Here is a 7,176-nt window from a genome sequence, read left to right as displayed (position 1 = left end):
GTACATTCCCATATCACAGTACTGTGTTTTATATGGCATGTACACTCACTTCACAGTACTGTGTTTTATATAGCATGTACATTCCCATTTCAGAGTACTGTGTTTTATATAGCATGTAGATTTACATCACAGTACTGTGTTTTATATAGTATGTACATTCCTTTCAGGGTACTGTGTTTTATATAGCATGTACATTCACTTCACAGTACTGTGTTTTATATAGCATGTAGATTTACATCACAGTACTGTGTTTTATATAGTATGTACATTCATTTCAGGGTACTGTGTTTCATATAGCATGTAAATTCACTTCACAGTACTGTGTTTTATATAGCATGTACACTCACTTCACAGTACTGTGTTTTATATAGCATGTACACTCACTTCACAGTACTGTGTTTTATATAGCATGTACATTCATTTCAGAGTACTGTGTTTTATATAACATGTACATTCATTTCAGGGTACTGTGTTTTATATAGCATGTACATTCACTTCCCAGTACTGTGTTTTATATAGCATGTACATTCACTTCAGAGTACTGTGTTTTATATAGCATGTACATTCATTTCAGGGTACTGTGTTTTATATAGCATGTACATTCACTTCACAGTACTGTGTTTTATATAGCATGTACACTCACTTCAGAGTACTGTGTTTTATATAGCATGTACATTCACTTCACAGTACTGTGTTTTATATAGCATGTACATTCACTTCAAAGTACTGTGTTTTATATAGCATGCACATTCACTTCAGAGTACTTTGTTTTATATAGCATGTACATTCACTTCACAGTACTGTGTTTTATATAGCATGTACATTCTCATTTCAGAGTACTGTGTTTTATATAGCATGTACACTCACTTCACAGTACTGTGTTTTATATAGCATGTACATTCAGAGTACTGTTTTTTGGTAGTTTGGTAACTTCATCATTTGTTACTAAGCTGTTGGGTAACTTAGCTAGCTAGTTAAGCTTAATATGAGAAATGAAAACATGGCATACAGTACAGCAACCTGACCTTTCAAGACTGTGCAGCATGTACAGTATGCAGTACATTATGCATACAGGACAGCAACCTGACCTTACAAGGCTGTGCAGCATGTACAGTAGGCGTCACAGTGTGCATACAGTACAGCAACCTGACGTCACAAGGTTGTGCAACATGTACAGTATGCAGTACATTAGGCATACAGTACAGCAACCTGACGTCACAAGGCTGTGCAGCATGTACAGTATGCAGTACATTATGCATACAGTACAGCAACCTGACGTCACAAGGCTGTGCGGCATGTACAGTATGCAGTACGTTATGCATACAGTACAGCAACCTGACGTCACAAGTCTGTGCAACATGTACAGTATGCATGACAGTATGCATACAGTACAGCAACCTGACGTCACAAGGCTGTGCAGCATGTACAGTATGCATGACAGTATGCATACAGTACAGCACCCTGACGTCACAAGGCTGTGCAGCATGTACAGTATGCAGTACGTTATGCATACAGTACAGCAACCTGACCTCACAAGTCTGTGCAGCATGTACAGTATGCATGACAGTATGCATACAGTACAGCAACCTGACGTCACAAGGCTGTGCAGCATGTGCAGTATGCATTACGTTATGCATACAGTACAGCAACCTGACCTCACAAGGCTGTGCAGCATGTACAGCAGGGGTCCCCAATTACTTTTCATAGCGGGCCACTTTTAGGGCCACTTTTAAAACCTCGGGCCACTCAACCTCCAGCAGCATGTTGTTCGTTAGTTTGTTTTGGTGTCGATACGTTGCAGGTATTATAATTTCAACAGAGATTTTTCATCTATTTTTCGATATATTACTAGTCTTACTTTTACTAAGAAATTTAAAAAAAACAATTTTGGAAGGGAAATTAAAAAAATTCTTCCTTCTGGCATTTCTCCAAAAATTCTCGCGGACCATAAATCAACCCGTCACGGGCCGGACGTGGCCCGCGGGCCGTCTATTGGGGACCCCTGATGTACAGTACGCAGTACAGGCAGGCATCATGCATATTGTGTTGCATGTTGCTTTCTTGGACTGTTGTGTACTCTTTATTATCAGTACCATCTTCCGGGGGAGGCCTCATCATAGGGCCGTGAAACAGGTTTTCCTTTGCTGGAAACTTGTGAAATGGCAGTTTGTAGCCGTTTTTAAACAGTTTTGCAGGGGAGCATGCTCCCGGACCCCCCACCAGGGTTTTGTCCCCTCTAATATAAACTGCCTCCTCCACCCTTGGCCTCAGGTAATATGGCCCTATTCATTCCAGCCAGAAAAACACACATTTTACTTCGGGTTATTTTTGTTGTAGCTAGCTGGTTATAGCACAGCGTGTCTGTCTTTTCACTCGCTGTTATTCTTTGTCTTCCTCTCTTTCTTCTTCTCTGTTTGTTTTCCTCTGGTTCTTCTTCTCTGTGTTTGTCTGGACTCTGTCTCTTCTTCTCTCTGTTTGTCTTCCTCTGTCTCTGCGTTCTTCTTCCTGTGTGTTGGAAGAGAGCAGAATAGCCTCTGGGTATTTTTAGCAGCGCCCCGCGGGGAGAACAGCTGCCGTAAACATGGTGGTCATCTCCTCTACCTCTCCTGTCTTTCAGAGGTGCCGTAAACATGGTGGTCATCTCCTCTACCGCTCCTGTCTTTCAGAGGTGCCGTAAACATGGTGGTAATCTCTTCTACCGCTCCTGTCTGTCAGAGGTGTCGTAAACATGGTGGTCATCTCCTCTACCGCTCCTGTCTGTCAGAGGTGCCGTAAACATGGTGGTCATCTCTTCTACCGCTCCTGTCTGTCAGAGGTGTCGTAAACATGGTGGTCATCGCCTCTACCGCTCCTGTCTGTCAGAGGTGCCGTAAACATGGTGGTCATCTCCTCTACCGCTCCTGTCTGTTAGAGGTGTCGTAAACACCTGTTCAAATGTCTTACACGATGAGTACATGTTGGTACTGGTCCAGTGTGGTGTTTAGGTGGGTTTGGTACTCGTCCAGTGTGGTGTGCAGTTGGTTTTGGTACTGGTCCAGTGTGGTGTGCAGTTGGTTTTGGTACTGGTCCAGTGTGGTGTGCAGGTGGTTTTGGTACTCGTTCAGTGTGGTGTGGTAGATTGTTATATGGTTATATGCTGTATATATGTAGTCAGGTAGATTGTTATATGGTTATATGCTGTATATATATAGTCAGGTAGATTGTTATATGGTTATATGCTGTATATATATAGTCAGGTAGCTTGTTATATGGTTATATGTTGTATATATATATAGTCAGGTAGATTGTTATATGGTTATATGCTGTATATATATAGTCAGGTAGATTGTTATATGGTTATATGCTGTATATATATAGTCAGGTAGATTGTTATATGGTTATATGTTGTATATATATAGTCAGGTAGATTGTTATATGGTTATATGCTGTATATATATATAGTGAGGTAGATTGTTATATGGTTATATGCTGTATATATATAGTCAGGTAGATTGTTATATGGTTATATGTTGTATATATATATATAGTGAGGTAGATTGTTATATGGTTATATGCTGTATATATATAGTCAGGGAGATTGTTATATGGTTATATGTTGTATATATAGTCAGGTAGCTTGTTATATGGTTATATGCTGTATATATATAGTCAGGTAGATTGTTATATGTTATATGTTGTATATATATAGTCAGGTAGATTGTTATATGGTTATATGTTGTATATATATAGTCAGGTAGATTGTTATATGGTTATATGCTGTATATATATACAGTCAGGTAGATTGTTATATGGTTATAGGCTGTATATATATAGTCAGGTAGATTGTTATATGGTTATATGTTGTATATATATATAGTCAGGTAGATTGTTATATGGTTATATGCTGTATATATATAGTCAGGTAGATTGTTATATGGTTATATGCTGTATATATATATAGTCAGGTAGATTGTTATATGGTTATATGCTGTATATATATAGTCAGGGAGATTGTTATATGGTTATATGTTGTATATATATAGTCAGGTAGATTGTTATATGGTTATATGTTGTATATATAGTCAGGTAGATTGTTATATGGTTATATGCTGTATATATATAGTCAGGTAGATTGTTATATGGTTATATGCTGTATATATATATATATAGTCAGGTAGATTGTTATATGGTTATATGTTGTATATATATAGTCAGGTAGATTGTTATATGGTTATATGCTGTATATATATATATATAGTCAGGTAGATTGTTATATGGTTATATGCTGAATATATATAGTCAGGGAGATTGTTATATGGTTATATGTTGTATGTATATAGTCAGGTAGATTGTTATATGGTTATATGCTGTATATATATATAGTCAGGTAGATTGTTATATGGTTATATGCTGTATATATATAGTCAGGTAGATTGTTATATGGTTATATGTTGTATATATATATAGTGAGGTAGATTGTTATATGGTTATATGCTGTATATATATAGTCAGGTAGATTGTTATATGGTTATATGCTGTATATATATATAGTCAGGTAGATTGTTATATGGTTATATGTTGTATATATATAGTCAGGTAGATTGTTATATGGTTTTATGCTGTATATATATATAGTCAGGTAGATTGTTATATGGTTATATGCTGTATATATATAGTCAGGTAGATTGTTATATGGTTATATGTTGTATATATATATAGTCAGGTAGATTGTTATATGGTTATATGTTGTATATATATAGTCAGGTAGATTGTTATATGGTTATATGCTGTATATATATAGTCAGGTAGATTGTTATATGGTTATATGTTGTATATATATAGTCAGGTAGATTTTTATATGGTTATATGTTGTATATATATAGTCAGGTAGATTGTTATATGGTTATGTGCTGTATATATATAGTCAGGGAGATTGTTATATGGTTATATGTTATATATATAGTCAGGTAGATTGTTATATGGTTATATATACAGTACTACTGCAAGCACTTCCTACTACTACTACCACTACTACTACTACTACTACTACTACTACTACTACTACTACTACTTTCGGCTGCTCCCGTTAGGGGGCGCCACAGCAGATCATCCGTTTCCATTTCTTCCTGTCTTCTGCGTCTTCCTCTGTCACACCAGCCACCTGCATGTCCTCCCACACCACCTCCATAAACCTCCTCTTTGGCCTTCCTCTTCTCCTCTTCCCTGGCAGCTCCATATTCAGCATCCTTCTCCCAGTATACCCAGCATCTCTCCTCCACACATGTCCAAACCATCTCAATCTTGCCTCTCTTACTTTGTCTCCAAACCGTCCAACCTCAGCTTTTCCTCTAATATACTCGTTCCTAATCCTGTCCGTCTTCATCAATCCCGGTGAAAATCTTATCATCTTCATCTCTGCCACCTCCACCTCCTCCTCCTGTCTTTTCATCAGTGCCACTGTCTCCAAACCATATAACATAGCTGGTCTCACTACCATCTTGTAAACCTTCCCTTTAACTCTTGCTGGTACCCTTCTGTCACACATCGCTCCTGACACTCTTCTCCACCCACTCCACCCTGCCTGCACTCTCTTCTCCACCTCTCTACTGCACTCCCCGTTACTTTGGACAGTTGACTCCAAGTATTTAAACTCAAATGCCTTCGTCACCTCTACTCCTTGCATCCTGATCAATCCACTGTCCTCCCTCTCATTCACGCATAGGTATTCCGTCTTGCTCCTACTGACTTTCATTCCTCTTCTCTCCAGTGCATACCTCCACCTCTCCAGGCTCTCCTCCACCTGCTCCCTACTCTCACCACAGATCAGAATGTCATCCGCGAACATCATCGTCCATGGAGACTCCTGTCTGATCTCGTCCGTCAACCTGTCCATCACCATTGCAAACAAGAAAGGGCTCAGAGTCGATCCTTGATGTAATCCCACCTCCACCTTGAACCCATCTGTCATTCCAACCGCACACCTCACCACTGTCACACTTCCCTCATACATATCCTGCACCACTCCTACATACTTCTCTGCAACTCCTGACTTCCTCATACAATACCACACCTCTCTCGGCACCCTGTCATATGCTTTCTCTAAATCCACAAAGACACAATGTAACTCCTTCTGGCCTCCTCTATACTTCTCCATCAACATTCTCAAAGCAAACATCACATCTGTGGTGCTCTTTCGTGGCATTAAACCATACTGCTGCTGCTGATCATCACCTCTCCTCTTAACCTAGCTTCGATTACTCTTTCCCATATCTTCATGCTGTGGCTGATCAACTTTATACCTCTGTAGTTGTTACAGTTCTGCACATCACCCTTGTTCTTGAAAATCGGTACCAGTATGCTTCTTCTCCACTCCTCAGGCATCCTCTCACTTTCCAGGATTGTGTTAAACAATCTAGTTAAAAACCCCACTGCCATCTCTCCTAAACACCTCCATGCCTCCACAGGTATGTCATCAGGACCAACTGCCTTTCCACTCTTCATCCTCTTCATACCTGCCATCACTTCCTCCTTGCTAATCCGCTGAACTTCCTGATTCACTATCCCCACATCATCCAACATTCTCTCTCTCTCATTTTTTTCATTCATCAGCCCCTCAAAGTATTCCTTCCACCTTCTTAGCACACTCTCCTCGCTTGTCAGCACATTTCCATCTCTATCCTTGATCGCCCTAACTTGCTGCACATCCTTTGCAGCTTGGTCCCTCTGTCTAGCCAATCGGTACAAGTCCTTTTCTCCTTCCTTAGTGTCTAATCTGTCATACAACTCACCATACGCCTTTTCCTTTGCCTTCGCCACCTCGCTCTTTGCTTTACGCTGCATCTCCTTGTACTCCTGTCTACTTTCTTCATCTCTCTTACTATCCCACTTCTTCTTTGCCAACCTCTTCCTCTGTATAATTTGCTGTACTTCGTCATTCCACCACCAAGTCTCCTTGTCTTCCTTCCTCTGTCCTGATGACACACCAAGTACCTTCCTAGCTGTCTCCCTCACTATTTCTGCAGTGGTTGTCCAGCCAACTGGCAACTCTTCACTACCACCCAGTGCCTGTCTTAACTCCTGCCTGAACTCCACACAACAGTCTTCCTTCTTCAACTTCCACCATTTGATCTTCGGCTGTGTCTTCACTCGCTTCCTCTTCTTGGTCTCCAAAGTCATCTTACAGACCACCATCCGATG

This window comes from Lampris incognitus, chromosome 7 (genome assembly GCF_029633865.1).
Source record: "Lampris incognitus isolate fLamInc1 chromosome 7, fLamInc1.hap2, whole genome shotgun sequence".
Lineage (NCBI taxonomy): Eukaryota > Metazoa > Chordata > Actinopteri > Lampriformes > Lampridae > Lampris > Lampris incognitus.
This window is presented reverse-complemented; position numbering follows the sequence as displayed.